This window comes from Garra rufa, chromosome 5 (assembly GCF_049309525.1).
Source record: "Garra rufa chromosome 5, GarRuf1.0, whole genome shotgun sequence".
Classification (NCBI taxonomy): Eukaryota; Metazoa; Chordata; class Actinopteri; order Cypriniformes; family Cyprinidae; genus Garra; species Garra rufa.
In genome coordinates, this window is record NC_133365.1 from 33,468,332 (window position 1) to 33,486,689 (window position 18,358).

General features: G+C 37.4%; 1 protein-coding gene across 2 annotated transcripts in view; it reads right to left on the reverse strand.

Annotated features, from left to right (window-relative positions):
- camkk1a (calcium/calmodulin-dependent protein kinase kinase 1, alpha a) overlaps positions 1-7,677 on the reverse strand; it is a 117,559-nt gene extending 109,882 nt beyond the window's left edge. For both annotated transcript variants that reach the window (XM_073840383.1, XM_073840382.1), the window contains exon 1: positions 7,171-7,677. The gene's annotated coding sequence lies outside the window, so the exon portion shown is untranslated. The remainder of the gene's footprint in view (positions 1-7,170) is intronic.
- Between the last annotated feature and the right edge of the window lie 10,681 nt (positions 7,678-18,358).

Here is an 18,358-nt window from a genome sequence, read left to right on the forward strand (position 1 = left end):
ACAAACAAGGGACTCATGAACAACTATCACTAAACCTAAAAAAAAAAACACAGCTGTGGATCATCCAGGTAACAACACAGTATTAAGAATCAAGTGTATGTAAACTTTTGAAACGGGTCATTTTTATAAATTCAACTATTATTTTCTCTTGTGGACTATATGTAGATGCCTTTTTGCCTTTATTATGATAGGAAAGATCAGATAGGACAGGAAGCGAAGTGGGAGAGAGATTAGGGGAGGGATCGGGAAAGGTCCTCGAGTCGGGACTCGAACCCGGGACGCCCGGAGCGCACCAGCGCTATATGTCGGCGCGCTAACCACACGCCTATCTGCGCCGACATGTAGATGTCTTTTATATGAAATATCTTATTCAGGTCAGTACTCAATAAAAAAATAACATGCATTTTGTATGATCCCTCATATTTTGGTAAAATAATTAACATTTTGTTTGATTCTGCAAGGTGTATGTAAACTTTTGACCTCAACTGTATGTTAACAAATAAACCCTTATTGTAAAGTATTACAGCAATTATAATTAATTCAGGTTATTGTTACTTTAGAATTATACTGTTAATTCATCTTCTTTCATTATACATGATAAAATGTTAATTTATACATAAAAAATGTATTTGCAGTCCATGTAGAAAAAGACACTAACAAAAAGCTTTTTACCAAATTTACCAAAGATAATTTCAATGTTTTTATGGGTTAGTGATAATGTCTCAAAATGTCCTAACTACACTTACTTTGTAGGATTTTTTTCTGTCTCTTCAAAATTTCTTGCCTCCTGAGATTGACGTGACACGTCGCTACACTCTAGTTCTCTTGCGCTCTCAGAAATATGTGACAGGAGCACAACAGAGGTCCTCATCAACTCTCTTTTTGTGTCCCCGCCCCACTCTCTCTCTTTCTCTCATCTCTCTGATTGTCTCTCAAGTCTCTGACAGTAGTAAACACTGTGGCTTCCCTCACTCCCGCTGCACAGGCGGAGAAGAGGAACTAGAGGTGAGATGTGTGCGCGTGTGTGTTTGTGTATGCACAGAGGAGGAGGAGTGCTACGCTACAGCACAGTATTCTCCAGTGCCTTTTATTGCTGAATCAGAGTTAACCCAAAGCAGAGGTGACATTGCTGCAATTTCCCCCTGGCAGTGAGACAAGTCTGCACACAACAAAGAGGAAGAAACACTGCTGTAAATACTGGTTTAAGGTCGTGTTCCTCCAAAGTCAACATGGAATAGAAATCGACTTCCTTTGCATGATTTAACACTTCACATTGTAAAGCTGCGATGCAACAGAGGTAGCAACGGATCTTTTTTTAGTATTGTGATGGACATCTGAGTGACAACGATTATTGGAAAAGAAAAACGTACGGCAGGAACTTGGTTCTGTCAATTCTTGAAAATTTTGGAAGGCAGCAGTCAAAATTAAGGAAACAGGTTTATAAAAATAGTTTACCCAAAAATGAAAATTCTGCCATTAATTACTCACCCTCAAGTCTGTAATATTTATTCATCTTCAAAGCACAAATGAAGGTATTTTTGATGAAATCCGAGAGCTTTCTGTCCCTGCATAGACAGCAATGCAACTAACATGTTCAAGGCCCAGAAAGGTAGTAGGGACAGCATTAAAATAAACAAAAAGTATTCTCATATCTATATAAAATTAAGGAACCACTAGGTGCGTTTCCATTACAGGTTTGCACAAAACTTTTGCGATATTTTATAAATGTCAACAAAAAACAGTTGCAAAATGACGGCGTTTCCATTAACCGATGTTATGAGACTATCTAGGTATCCATCTTTACAGAATGTCACATAACAGGTGTCTATCTTTTCAGAAGCAGCGTGGAAAGCCACTTCTGGGATGCTTCTGAAATGTGCCGCGGTGTCCCTTGTATAAACACAAGCATTGACTAGAGTGGCTGCAATCAGCTCCGGTGGCCGTGTTGGAGCTGTAATGCACCAGAGATGTTTGCAGTGTAAATAAGGGGTTATCCAAACTTTAATGGCAAGGGAAATACCTTCTTTAAGCACTGTGTTGTCAATGCTTGTGTAAGCAGCCACATATGAGGTGTTTTTTTGCGGTTATTATAGTAGAGCTGCACGATTAATCTTTAAAAGATCGCAAATCAATTCGAACATCCATACGATGTTTAAAACATCGACAAAAATCATACCAGAACATTCAAATCTGTTTAAGCAGATATTTTTTTTGATATAAAACAGCTTCAGAAACAGTATTTTCAACCACACAGTATTATTACAGTCTTACAGTCGTTCATATTATCTCAGAAGTGTTGGGATAAAAGTTTATAGTTTATAAACACAGATAGCAATCAAAATGAATCAAATTGTCTTTTGGAAGTAATTTGTGCTTTGTTGATGTTGATTACATCGTTTCACCACTCTGTGCCAACAAAAAAATTTTTATTTGTCATTGAATCGTTCATTCAAAAGATCAATTAAAAAATGCTAATTCATTCAGTAGTAAACCAAGTGAAATATTTGAGCGAGTCATTAGGCTAAATCAAATTACAGGGGTACATTAATAAACATTTTTGAATAGAATAAGGCAATTCATATTTTGGCACAGCCTTTAGTTATTTTTATCTTATTTTGCTTAGAATTTTGTGTGGTCTCTATTTGAAACAAAAAAAAAATGTGATTCTCAATTTATCCTCATGCATAGGTTATAGTATAATAAAGAAAGATCATATGACTTGACTTTTAAGTATGAAAAGTGACCTGTAAATGCAAAAAAAAAAAAAAAAAGCCATTTCCATTGCAGTTTTGTGAAACATTCCTTTTTCTGCCTGAAAAACCACGTCATACAAGTGCAAAAAACTTTTTTTTTTTGTGATATAGGTTTTTTTTTGCTAAATTGGCATTTCCATTAGCTGTATTTTCAATTCGCAACTTCAATTTGCAGAATTTGAAGGGTAATGGAAACACAGCCACTGATGTCACATGGACTATTTTAGCCATGTCTTTACTACCTTTCTAGGCCTTGTACCGTTGCTGTCTATGCAGGGTCAGAAAGCTGTCATATTTCCTCAAAAATCTCTTAACAACAACAAAGGTCATGAGGGTGAGTAATTAAATTACAGAATTTTTATTTTTGGGTGAACTATGCCTTTAAGCTGAATAAATGATTAGAGAATTCTGGCATACATAACCAAAGAGAATGCTGTATTTCACCAGAAGATCAAGTTATGACTCAAAAAGCTTAAAATGTATGGATAAATCATAGTAAGATCAAAACAATTTCCATTTCGAGCCGACTTTCAGATTACAAGTAAATTATTTTAAAAATCGGACAAATCTATTTCCACTGAGATCACTGAAGTTGGCTATTGGATAATGTTAATCAATTACAGCAATTTAGGCATTGTTTTAGAAAACCCACATTCAGGTCCGGCTACATTCTAGTATGTAACGCCCACTTATTACAATCCACTTCTTTCCAAATGATAAAATCAAGTCACGCCCAACATTTATTTTCTTGTCAAACATCCTGTTTCAAACAGAAATGCACTGTCATGCAAGAATTCCTGGCCATGCAGAATCCTAGAAAACTACATTACAGTGAATTTATTCTTAGGCTAAAATGTTCAAATTAAACATTTCCTTTTCATTGTTTTCAGTTATCCTTCATTTCAGAAATGTAATAGCTTGCATTGAGTTAAATGGTTAAGAAAAGCTCTTAGCAAGGACAGGATATTACAATAAAGTCTCAATGTCACATTACGGAAGTAAAACGAGTTGCAAATGCAGTTTTACAATGTCATTATGATAATGTAATGAGATGGGAAGCAACATTTGCGAAAACCAATTATAAACAAATTAAAAACTTTGAATGTTTCATATCAGATAAGATTGTGAACAGAAACTTCAGACTTGTAGTTCTGCCTAAATGGAGTACAAAACGAATCTGCCATTTTTGTTCTTATTACATTTCTCAAATATTCATAGTCGTCTGCAAGACACTGTTCTGAAACAGAAGACTCTTCTGTAGTAAAATATTCACAAAGACACTATCAAAACTGTCTACACTTACAGCTCAACCACCCTGTCTTTGGTCAGCGTATATTCAGCAACATAATGACTGACAGAGCAGTTTGATTCTCGCTCGCATTTTAATAAAGGCTGATTGCACATTATCAGGTTTAACACACTTACACAGAGACACAGGAAGCTCGTCGCATCTTCTCTCACACTCACCAGGAGCGACTGAGCACTGCTGAAGTGCCGCCAATAGATGTATAACCTCTGAATTATTCTCTCACATCCAGCTCTCAGCGGCCCCTGCGACTGTGCTGGCTACGAACACTAAAAATGATAAATACTGCGTCTAGTAGCTTACATTTGGAGAACAGCCATCTAATTGGCAATTAAAGCAGATAAGAAATGCCTGTCGTACTCCACACTCAGTATAGCCATAGAGATATTCAGAAACACAGCTGTATTTAACCACATTGTTCTATTCTCCTGCATGACCGTTTCATGGCATTCCTGTCTAGTTGGTGAAATCCTTCAAGCACAGTAGAATCAATACAGTCAATGAGGATTAGATTTACAGAGGCAGAGGGGATCACAATCTGGTGTGTGTTACAGAACCAATCCAACAGGTCAATGGTATGTAATGTATCCCAGTATTGTATTATAACCCTAAATAACATGCTGCTGAGGGATTCAGACAAAACTCTATATTATCTTCCATTCCCTAAAGTCTGTACTGACACAAAGCCAGGGTATTCGAAAGCCAACCAGAACATTTTCCACACACACACACGCACAAAGGTTTTTGAAATGGTGATTTTAATTTGACAGATGTGACCCTGGACCACAAAACCAGTCATAAGGGTACATTTTTTAAAATTAAGATTCATATTTCATCTAAAAGCTGCATAAATAAGCTTTCGACTGATGTGTGGTGTGTTAGGATAGGACAATATTTGACCAAAATATTTGACAATCTGGAATCTGAGGGTGCAAGAAAATCGAAATATTGAGGAAATTGCCTTTAAAAATAAGTAATAAGTTTTGATATATTTACGGTAGTAAATTTACAAAATATTTTCATGGAAATTATCTTTTCTTAATATCCCAATTATTTTTTAGCATAAAAGAAAAATTGATCATTTTGACCCATTCAGTGCATTTTTAGCTATTGCTACAAATATGTCAATGCTACCTAAGAGTGGTTTTATTGTCCAGGGTCATAAATTATAAAGTATAAATGGTGGGAACTGACAAAAACAGTGACGACTAACAATTACCAGTTTGCAAAACTACCCATCATCCCCTATTATTGCTGGGAAAATAGCTAAAACCAGATTAAACTGGTTGGCTGGTATTGGCTTGTCTTTAAGCCTAATCAGAGCTGGTTTAACAGGCTGGTTTTAAATACTTTTCTAGCTATATAAAGTAAAGTAGACTATACAAATAAATTAATGAATAAATTAATAAAGTATGGTCTACTAGTTCAGATAAGATAATAATCAGCCAACACCCAACTTAGACCAAGCTCATAAACACAGAGCAACCAGTTTAAGCTGGATTTTTGAAAATCGATCATTTTGACCCATACAATGTATTTTTGGCTACTGGTAGAACTATATCTGTGATACTTATGACTGGTTTTGTGGTCCAGGGTCACAAATAACCAACTATAAATAATGGGAACTGACATAAACAGTGAAAACTAACAACTACCAGTTTGCAAAACTAGCCATCACCCACTATTCCTGCTGGAAACATAGCTAAAATTAGCCTAAACTGGTGGGCTAGTCTTGGCTTGTTTCAAGCCTGGTCAGAGCTGATTTAGCAGGTTGGTTTTAGATGGGTTTTGAACACGTCTTGAGCTAGTCAGGCTGGATATATAAAGTAAAGCAGACTATATGCAAATAAATAAATGAATGAATAAATAAAGTATAGTCTACTAGCTCAAATAAGTTAATAACAAGCTAACACCCAACTTAGACCAAGCTCATAAACACAGAGCTACCAGTTTAAGCTGGATTTTTGAAAATCGATCATTTTGACCCATACAATGTATTTTTGGCTACTGGTAGAACTATATCTGTGATACTTATGACTGGTTTTGTGGTCCAGGGTCACAAATAATAAACTAAACTGACTGGCTAGTCTTAGCTTGTTTTCAAGCCTGGTCAGAGCTGGTTAAGCAGGCTGGTTTAAAATGGGTTTTGAACACTTCTTGAGCTGGTCAGGCTAGATATATAAAGTAAAGCAGACTATATGCAAAAAAATAAATGAATGAATAAATAAAGTATGGTCTACTAGTTCAAATAAGTTAATAACCAGCTAACACCCAGCTTAGACCAAACTCAAAAACACACAGCTACCAGTTTAAACTGGATTTTCCAGCAGGGTGGCCAGCGGTTCAGTGTGAGAGAGAACATTCGGACTGAATTTATTTAGTGTAATAAAACCAGCTAAATAAAGTATGCTGCAGGCATCCCTTCATATCTTCTTGTTGAATTGGCTGTATTGATTGTAGTCGTTTTATTCTGTTGGCTGGAGTTTGGAAAAGGTCATCTGAAGTGCAAAAACTTTTACTCAAAGTACTCACATCTATTGAAAATTCCTCCTCATAGAAATTAATTAGTAGGGTAACCGCGATTGGTTTTCCCAAAATGATAACCGCGAGATGTAGCCAGGTGTCTCATAACTCTTATATTTTCTTTCATTATTAAAATAGGCTAATATAATATATAGTAAACAACAGGCCAGTTGACAAGTCGGCACAAAATGATGTATTTAAATGATATTCAAATAATCTCACTGCTAAATGCCACTCGCAATTTATTTATTGACGTCATAACATCGTATTAAAAGAATTTACAGCGCTATAAAGACGTAACTGCAATGGTTAACGGTGCATTTATTGTGCTTCAATTCGTTTCTGGCTGCACTCCTGTTCTAAACCATAGTGAATATAGTGTAATCAGGGTGACAGAAGGGGGCTCTTATAGTAAGAAACCGCCCCTTGTGCTCTCCTCACTAAAGTAAGCAGCTGCATTGTTCAAACAGCACTGCAACAGCTTCTCCGCTGTCTTATTGCCAAGTGCCTCGCTCGACCACCGCTGCTGTAAATGACCGCAACAGAACACCGTCACTATCAACATGCTGATATGATAACTGTACTCACGTATCAACTTGGTCGTTTGTCTTTTGTTCAACAACCTCCCGATTCCAGCTCCCGCAATGTGAAGTTGCTTTCGATTTAGCTCAAGCCGATGACACTCGAATCTGTCTGCGTCCTGGTGTTTGAAAAAAGTTTCACTTCCAAAATCGAGCTGTCAAAGATCCTCGGCGTGTTTCGAGGCTTCGGGAGCGTGGAGTGAGTGACAGCTGGCTTCATCAATGTCACTGCTGTCTGTCGCTCAGGGGTCTATCCGAACAAGCATGTTTCTGCCACTTATTAGGTTGAATGATGCTCGGGCTTTATTTGGCGACGGAATCTCCGCATCATTTCAGTCTCTTGTGAGTCAGTTTGATGGAATATATCTGCCCCATCCCTCTCTCTCTCTCTCTCTCTCTCTCTCTCTCTCTCTCTCTCTCTCTCTCTCTCTCTCTCTCTCTTTCTCTCTCTCTCTTCCGCACTGCTGACAGATCCCCGACCGACCGAGCGAGCAAGCAAGCCAGCCTGCTGCAAACATTACAGCCACTCACATGCTCACTGTCATCAGCTTTCGTTTATTAACAACGCTACAGATCCGTCAAGTGAATTACACCAAATTAAATTGCATATCTTATCATGTGTAACATTACCACGCCGCCGTAAAGCTTGGATGAACTTCACGATCCATCAAACATTTCCCTTTCTTTTACTATGGTGGGGTCCTAAAACCCGCAGGGTTCATGGCACACTAGTCTCAGCTTCAGACGCCACGCCCACAGAACGCCTACTGCCTGTTCTCTAATGTCTTATTCATACTCCACACAAGAATGAAAAGCACTTTCTGATCAAATCTGATTGGTTAGCATTACACAATGCCCAGGACACACTGGGGTTTTTTATATCAACCTGGAAACTCGACTGAAGCACTGTACACTTATAAGGAAGAATTTATTACTTGAATTTCATTTTAGTTCAGTCTCAATTTGGCTGCAGAATTTATAGATACACCCAATTTGACCAATCTTGCCATGTTACAGTAAGTCTTTGAAAGATACTCAGAATTGTTTTAGGCGTTTGCGACAGCCATGCTTTTGTGTATAGAATTATGGAGCTAAATAAATGTATGCGTATATATACTGTATAAAGCAGGTGTACATATTATATTTTATAATATATATTATACTTTGTTATTATATTACAGATGTTGGTGCAAAGTCAGAGTTAGAAACATCATGAAAAGAATTGATTTTTCTACAAATTTTGTATGTATGCAAATTGTATAATATCAAGGGTACACATCTCTAGTAATTGTGCGGTTAATTCTCATATTGTATTTTCAGAAAGTTATGGAATATTTGTCCTCTGCCCAAATTTGTCACTACCGAAACAGTGATATCAAATTTAATAAAAAGAGCTATATTGATTTGAAAAAAGCTATATTAAGCTATATTAAGATTTTGCTTACATCTACCTTGTAAATATATTTTTTGCCATTTTAATAAAAAGTTTTCAGAAGTAAATCAAAAACAATTACAATTGTAACAATATTTCAAGTGCAATTTATGAGATTTGTTAAATTCTGAATGCAATTCATCTTTGTAAAAGGCATACAGTTAATTATAATGATTTCAGAGTTAAGGATTCATTCATTTGAATATATACTGAACCAATCATCTTAGTTGATAATTCAGTATACTTTATTTTTGACAAATATCTGTACATTTTGGGAAGTAATAGTAATGTTTTGGTAGCGACCACATCACGTTGAATTTTAACTTGCACATGAAAACACTACAAAAAACACAAAAATGCTAAAAACTTGTGTAACTGTATTAAAATTTTGTTTATTTCTCCTAAATAAAGGATTATGTGTCCTCATTTGTCACTACCAAAACAATAATGACATGTTTTGGTCCTGACTGTTATGGTAATGACAATTTTGGATACTTTTGGGCCCAGCTCAAAGATGCTAATCGGCACATGGTTAGCTAAAACAGTTCTGAACAATTGTAAACACATAAAAACTAAATTTTATAAAATAACACCCAAAAACAAGGATATCAATACCGAAACTTCACCAAATGTTTTGGTTGTAACTGTTTCGATAGTGACAATTTTAGATACTTTTGAACCTAGCTCAAAGATGTTAATCAGCACATGATTAGCTAGCACTGTTCTAGCTGATTTTTTTAAATTTTACCTCAAAATGATGGGGTCTATTTACTCACGCCTTGTAGCAATGAAAGAGCGGGACACATGAATATTTCCTGATCATATATGTGACCCTGGACCACAAAACCAGTCATAAGGTTAAATTTAACAAAACTGAGATATATACATCATATGAAAGCTCAATAAATAAGCTTTCTATTGATGTATGGTTTGTTAGGATAGGACAATATTTGGCTGAGATACATCTATTTGAAAATCTGAAATCTAAGGGTGCAAAAAAATCAAAATACTGAGAAAATCACCTTTAAATTTGTCCAAATTAAGTTCTTAGCAATGCATATTACTAATCAAAAATTACATTTTGACAGGTTTACAGTAGGAATTTTACAAAAAATCTTCATGGAACATGATCTTTACTTAATTTCCTAATGATTTTTGACATAAAAGAAAAATCAATAATTTTGACCCATACAATGTATTTTTGGCTTTTGCTACAAATATACCCCAGCGACTTAAGACTGGTTTTGTGGTCCAGGGTCACATATAGTCGTGGCCAAAAGTTTTGAGAATGACACAAATATTAGTTTTCACAAAGTTTGCTGCTAAACTGCTTTTAGATCTTTGTTTCAGTTGTTTCTGTGATGTACTTAAATATAATTACAAGCACTTCATACGTTTCAAAGGCTTTTATCGACAATTACATGACATTTATGCGAGGAGTCAGTATTTGCAGTGTTGGCCTTCTTTTTCAGGACCTCTGCAATTCGACTGGGCATGCTCTCAATCAACTTCAGGGTCAAATCCTGACTGATAGCAACCCATTCTTTCATAATCACTTCTTGGAGTTTGTCAGAATTAGTGGGTTTTTGTTTGTCCACCCGCCTCTTGAGGATTGACCACAAGTTCTCAATGGGATTAAGATCTGGGGAGTTTCCAGGCCATGGACCCAAAATGTCAACGTTTTGGTCCCCGAGCCACTTAGGGCCTGTCCACACGGAGACGCGTTTCGCTGTATACGTATAAATTTTTTATCGTATTGGCGTTTCGTCCACAAGGATCCGGTGTTTTAGGAGACTGAAACCGCTATTTTTTGAAACCGGGTCCCAAAGTGGATAAATCTGAAAACGACACCCTTGCGGTTTCGTGTGTACAGCCAATCCGTATATTTTGTGAAACGATGATGTCATCACATCACGTGTCGGCTGCGTCACACGTAACAGCAACAACAATAATGGCGGACTACATGATTGTGTTCGTGTTGCTACTAAGCCTACTAGCTTTATTACAGCAAAATCTATTGCTTCTATGCAACTGTTATGAGCAACAAGCGATAATGGACAACACCATGGTTATGCGCATGCTCAAAGTCTTCTTCTCCGTGTATAGTGTATCTCTATGGCAGAATTACAGCGCCCCACACTGGTCTGGCATATATACTACACCGTTTTCAGTGGTTTCGTGTGTATGCAGATATTTCTTGAGAAGACACCGTGTTTACGGAATTTTTTTTTAGAACGAGGAAAAAAAATGATCGGATAGGGAACGCACCGGCTTTGTGTGGACGGAGTCTTAGTTATCACTTTTGCCTTATGGCACGGTGCTCCATCGTGCTGGAAAATGCATTGTTCTTGACCAAACTGTTGTTGGATTGTTGGAAGAAGTTGCTGTTGGAGGGTGTTTTGGTACCATTCTTTATTCATGGCTGTGTTTTTGGGCAAAATTGTGAGTGAGCCCACTCCCTTGGATGAGAAGCAACCCCACACATGAATGGTCTCAGGATGCTTAACTGTTGGCATGACACAGGACTGATGGTAGCGCTCACCTTTTCTTCTCCGGACAAGCCTTTTTCCAGATGCCCCAAACAATCGGAAAGAGGCTTCATCGGAGAATATGACTTTGCCCCAGTCCTCAGCAGTCCATTCATCATACTTTTTGCAGAAGATCAATCTGTCCCTGATGTTTGTTTTTTTTTGAGAGAAGTGGCTTCTTTGCTGCCCTTCTTGACACCAGGCCATCTTCCAAAAGTCTTGGCCTCATTGTGCGTCCAGATGCGCTCACACCTGCCTGCTGCCATTCCTGAGCAAGCTCTGCACTGGTGGCACTCCGATCCCGCAGCTGAATCCTCTTTAGGAGACGATCCTGGTGCTTGCTGGACTTTCTTGGATGCCCTGAAGCCTTCTTAACAAGAATTGAACCTCTTTCCTTGAAGTTCTTGATGATCCTATAAATTGTTGATTTAGGTGCAATCTTAGTAGCCACAATATCTTTGCCTGTGAAGCCATTTTTATGCAATGCAATGATGGCTGCACGCGTTTCTTTGCAGGTCACCATGGTTAACAATGGAAGAACAGTGATTTCAAGCATCACCCTCCTTTTAACATGTCAAGTCTGCCATTCTAACCCAATCAGCCTGACATAATGATCTCCAGCCTTGTGCTCGTCAACATTCTCACCTGAGTTTACAGGACGATTACTGAAATGATCTCAGCAGGTCCTTTAATGACAGCAATGAAATGCAGTGGAAAGTTTTTTTCGGGATTAAGTACATTTTCATGGCAAAGAAGGACTATGCAATTCATCTGATCACTCTTCATAACATTCTGGAATATATGCAAATTGCAATTATAAAAACTTAAGCAGCAACTTTTCCAATTTCCAATATTTATGTAATTCTCAAAACTTTTGGCCATGACTGTAGATGTGTAGTTAAAATCAGTATCAGCAAATTAACTAAAACATACTGTTTCGGTAGTGACATGAAATTTACTACTACTACTACTACTAATAATAATATTTATTTTTCAAACTTCACTTAAAAAATATATAATTAAAAAAGAAAAATTTCAATATAATTTTTAGCAGATAAATTTGAGGTTCCAAACTGAAAGTACCCAATAAATGATTATTTTATAAATTAAGCTTACTGATATTTTAAATGTTATTGTTGGTTCAATAGATAATAAAAGCATATTTGTAAACATCTAAGATTTGAATACTTAAATGTTTTTTAAATGTGTTTTTTGGTTGTAGGACAGCAGTTTGCACCTATAATATATAACTGTTTTGTTATGTTCTAATTATATAGATTTTTAATTGTATAATAATAATAATACTGCAAAAACAGTAGGAGTATGGCAGTATGCTATTCTGAGCATAATCCCCCACCCCCATAAGATTATAAGATTACATGAGAGAAAACCAGATCTAAAGCCATTATGCTTTTAATATACAGTTAATTAGACCTGTTGAAAGGCAAGGTAGCTGAACAAACAACCTTATGCTCGAGTGCCTATAAATTTGAGAGGCAATAGCATCATGCCCCATGGGTAATGAAAAGTGAGTTCATTTATTCGAAAGGTCAAACCCATCTGTTCCTTTTACTTTTGCCTATTACAGACTAATCTGAGTCTACAAGACATTCTGATGTAAGTAATGGGTGGTGAAGTAAGTTAGTGTGTACATGTGCCAGCGGGAATAGAGGTTGTGTTGCATCCAGGTACCCATAATGCTAAGCAAAAAGCTTCAAAGGAAAATTCTTGTCGGTGGGGGGGGGGGGGGGGTTTGAAGATTGCAGCACTTGTCATGGTGCTCAAGGTGCAAAGAGGACATAGAGGTAATTAAATGTGCCACTACCTAATGATGATTACACGCACATCTCGTCCAAAGAAAAACACATTCGCCATCACACACAAGCTGTTTCAGACACATGTACACATACACAAGGACTCATTATGTAGCTACTGTGCAATTTTCTTTTCTTCTGCCTTTTCTCTCTCACCTTTTACCATCAATGAGTGCATTATTGTGAGTTCATTCAGTCTTTTCACAATAATACTCTGAATGTCTGCTGTTGAGTTTGCTATGACTCATACCAATAATTTACACCAATGCTTTTAATATGCTCTCACTCCAACCAAATCAAGAAGATAGAAAGGGGTAATAGACAGAGAAACAATAAGCAAGCGGTAGGGGGAAAGATGGGGGAGAGAAGGAAATAGGGATTGGGTGGCAGAGTGATTTATCAAGCTGAAGGAAGAAGAAATCAAAAGCGGATCCTTAAGCCTCGAGCACAACTGCGACAAATAGGCAGCTTTAGAAACCTCTATGTTTGAACATTGAGAGAGAAGAGAAGAAAAGGCAATATGGTGGGATTATTGCATCATTTCTCAGTGTAGCCTCACTAGCATAAACGAAAATAAATGGCTACTTCAATTTTTATGTCTACTTTGTGTGGCCACTTTTTTCCACAAAATACTATTACAACAGCAATACTGACAGTACAGTCCGGCCCCCAAAGTGCACTGTTGTAGGCCCTTCTCAGCCTCTGGGCCCTATGCAACTCTGCTCCCCTTTCCAAGTGGTTGTGACACCCTTGCTGAAAAGTATGAAAGGTTTAACAGTGAAAAGATATAGACATTTCCACATATAGACAATAAGTCAGTAATGATAGTGACACAAAACTTTAGAAAATGTCATAAAAAAAGAAGAAACCCTAAAAATACAAAGCTTAATTATGATGCAGACTGAAAAAAATAAACTCCAGTTCAGCAAGGGAGCCATATGTTGATTCAGGAACTGCTTTGACTAATTAAGTTCAGTAAAAGCAGACTAATTCAAACAGCAACTCATTATTTTGAACTTTTAATTTAAAAGGGTCATCGGGTGCAAAACTAACTTTTACATGTTGTTTGAACATTAATGTGTGTTGGCAATTTGTGTACACAACCACCCTACAATGATAAAAATCCACCCAGTGGTATTTTTTAGTCTTTAAAAGTAATATCCATTTTCAGGTCATTCTCAGCTTCTTGTCGGTGTGACAACACACCGACAGAGGCCACTCCTACGATAGTTGATTGACATGAGCACCTTACCTTAGACCTGCCCTCACCGAGCTGAAACAGTCTGACTCCGATCACCATTGTGTCCACTCAGGTGCAGGGAAAGATAAGAATGTCTCCAATTGAGTGATTGAAGTGTTCTGTTGTTGGATGTAAGGATGAACATAGCAGTCATTAATTTAACCCTGACATCTGAGCCGCTGAAGACGCAGAGGATTAACGTTACTTTTGTTTTTGAAAGGACAGCGCAGATCGTGATCTACATATGCGTCTATGTTCATGCAAATCATTAGTGAACATAGACAGCACTTGCTAACTAACACAGTCTTAATAATGTGCTAGTTAGCAAGTTTCGTAGCTAAACGCGGCTATATGCGGCTAAAGTAAACTTTACGGCCTGTCATCCCACAGCAGAGAAAGGCAGGGTGAGCAGAGCTCATTAGCATTTAAAGGAACATGCAACAGAATAGCTCGCTCTTAAAAGGTTTTCAACACTAGCATTGAGAAATTTTAACCAAAGTATGTAATAGACTTCTCAATAAGACCCTAAAGAATCATATCAACTTGTGGAAAATGGGCATCTGATGACCCCTTTAAAGGATAACTATTGCCAAAATGCAACTTGGGCTGTTTTTTTTTTACTTTAAACAAGACAAACTTACATCTAAAAGCATAATTACGACAAACGAGCTGTTTTTCAGATTGACCGTGATTTCGTTTTGTGGTCAATGGCCGGTGAATGGGAGTACCAGGGGCATAACTTTGAGCGCATCAAAATCGATATTTTTACAACACTAAGAAGGCTCGACACACCATGAAACTTTGCTCGAAGTATCGCCTGGGTCTCTACACATGAACTCGAGCATTGAGAACATTGTTTGTGTACACAGAGTTTACTAAAAAGAAAGGTTTTGAACAACTCACTTACACTGTTTGGGTTTCCGCTCGCACCATCTTGCCAGTCAAGTTATCCTTTGATAGTTTGTGAATCAGACCACACTGGTCATGATATATGTATTTGATTCACTAAAGGGGTGGGGTTTTAAGCCACATTCATTCTTGAATCAGATCACATTGGTCACACTGTAGGCTTCTGATTCACTGAAAACTGCTTATAAGACTCCTCTTTGCCCCACCTTTCTGAAACGCTTCGATTTTTACAAAACTCAACGTTGATGGAAACCGAGGCGTTCCCTGATTGGCCAGCTATCCAGTGCGTTGTGATTGGCCGACTACCTCAAGCGTGTGACGGAAATTTTACGCCCCTTATAAGCAGTTTATAGGCGCAATTAGACAAAAACAATAAAACCCATTATAAACGAGGCATTTGTTGCATCCAGTGGGGACATAACTACTGATTATAATGACTCATACTGTCTTTTTTCACGTTGCATTGCGTAAGCATAACACCATGTTTGCATTTGCGATCGTAGAACTAGAAACAAGCAGCACTACTCTACACTGCTCAAAACTCCTTTGAATGGTCAGTACTGAATTCTTTAAATTTGAAAACTTACAGGCTGTCAGTCAGAAGCGCAGACTGTCCTTAACCCTTTGTGTACAGCTGGCATTGTAAGCTTCTCTCCCAGATTTATTAAAAACAGTCCTCTGTGAAATGCACATCACCCACTCGAATATTTGCATTGTACTGTTCCGGAACAGTGTTGTAAATATAACTTAACCACTGATTTCTAGTCCTCATTTGGAACGCCAAATACTTTTGCTTTTGCAATGTCTCCACAACATGGCGGCTACAGCTGATCAAAGTTATGCCTTCCTACCTTCCATATACATATGGGCAGTGTTGCGCTAATCTACTCGCTCCATGACGTGTTCAAGTGGAGGCGTGTTTGAACGAGCCGTTTTAGAGGGGTGTGGCTGAGTCTTAACTTTTATAATAAATATCTCTTTAGTTTTGAGGCTTTAAGCTTTGCAGCTTTACAGATCTTATCTATGCACAAACAGCTTGTAATACTCCAAAGACAAAGGAAAACAAGGAGCCGCATCATATGACCCCTTTAAAAAGAACTGGTTTGTAAGTGCCATTCATGCGTGAACTGGTCTACATTGGTCACACTGTGGCTAAATCAGTGTACACTAGTCAGACTTAAACAATGAACATTCAGAACCTCTAGTAAATTACGTAATTTTGTTTAGATTTCTAATCCTTTTTTCTTCAGAATCGTGATCTCCAATTTATAAAAGAAAATTGTTTTTCAATTTATCCAGAATCATGCAGCTTAAGTTTACATGTTTATTACTGCATATAATTAATTAAAATAGAAGTTTAATTTCATATAGTTCAAGTTCATATCAAAATGCACCTATACATTTTTTTTTTGCATTTTGTGTTTTTTTAGTTAAATAAAATACTATTTTTCATTATATTTCATCATTGAGGATTTTTTTTAAAAAAGTTTAAAAATCTTGTCTCGTCTCGTTCTCGTGAACCCAGTTACGTTTCTCGTCTCGTGAGATAAGTGTCTTGTCACACCCCTAAAATTCGCAATTGCAAGTATATATCATGCAATTGCGAGTTTACATCTCGCAATTCTGACTTTAAAACTCGCAACTGTGAGTTTATATCTCACAATTCTAAGAAAAAAGTCAGAATTGCGAGTTTGTATAACGCAATTCTAAGAAAAACTTTTTTCAGTGACAGAAACAGGCTTCCATAGAAACTAACTACTAAAATAAGAAGACATATCTGAAAGCCGCATGGATTTTTTAAAAAATGGTTAAAATGAATAATGCTCGACCATTTCTGTCAGTGGTGCTAGATCACTTGATGAGGTCTGCACATCGTTTGCGAAAACTATGTCGCAAAAAGAATAAAGTAAAAGAACATATGTACATTTTTTAATATGACAATTAAAAATGCGGGACATTTTCTCAATATGCGATGTGTGGGACAAGGGGTGAAAATGCTGTGCGGTACAATGCAAAGCGAGATGGGTGGTCACTAGTGTTAATTTCGTCACCTATTTTTAATTTAGTCTTAGTCTTAGTCTTGTGCCAAATGTCCTTCTTAGTTTTAGTCATATTTAGTCATTCACATATCTTTTTTTGTTAGTCAAGTTTTAGTCGACTAAAAGTCTCGTCATTTTAGTCTAGTTTTATGTGAAGACCCACACATGCATGTGGCAAAATAAGTTAACATAAAATATATATAACCTGCTTAATGTGCTAAAACACCATAGCTAACTGGTTGATTTACAGCGTAGATGCCTAAAATCAGCATTAGCTTATGAGACGTTAATTTAGGTTAACTTACCTGAATGTGTGGGTGGTTAGCCTTTAGATGTCGTTTAAGGTTGGTGGTGTTTTTCCCCGAAATTCTTTGTCCGCAGTGTTTCCCGTCAGTTATGATGACACATTCTGACAAATATCGAGCCTCTTCCTTCGACCTAGCATGTCGTCGTCGCTCGTCACTCGTGTTCACTTTGTGTGTTGTGTGTTCAGCAGGAGTATGAGACCTGTAACTTGAGCAACAGCGCGAAGCCGCGAACTCGTTCTGAATATTTTAAAGCCGTAACAGCTGATGAAAAAGTAGAGACGATTGTAGACGAAAATGAAGAGAGATTTTATCTTAGTTTTTATTTTATGCAAAACATTTTCGTCTCGTCTTTTTTCGTCAACAATAATGCATGTTAATTTAGTCTTAGTCAGCGTTTTTGGACAGTGGTGCAGTCTTGTCATCGTCTCGTCTTAGTCATGAAAAAAAGGTCGTTGACGAACATATTTCATCTCGTCTCGTCTGACGAAATTAACACTAGTGGTCACCCTAGTCCACACTAGTAGGTTTTTGATTCACTAAAAAGAATTGGCTCATACTCATAAATTAAGCATCCTGCGTTAGTTCAGGCAGGTCTCGTAGTCAAGCTCTGCTGTTAGCTGATTGGAAATCAAACCCGGCCCCCATCAGCTGATCAGACACCCAAGCTCTCTATTGGCAAATCACAAACAGGGCGCCTTATTTAAACACTGCTTTCATCTGCTTGCTTTGCTGCTTCCTCTGTATGCTGCTAACAACCCACCCCCTTCCCCATCTCCTCCTGTTTCTCATGTCTAACTTAAAACAATGTCATTCTGTTGTCATTGTTGCATGCTCTGTTCCGGGGTTTGTGCTACTCTACTATTCTTAAAATAGGAGGGTTGCCCCTGAAATTGCTGCTCCTTCCCTGTCTTGGCTTCCATGAAGC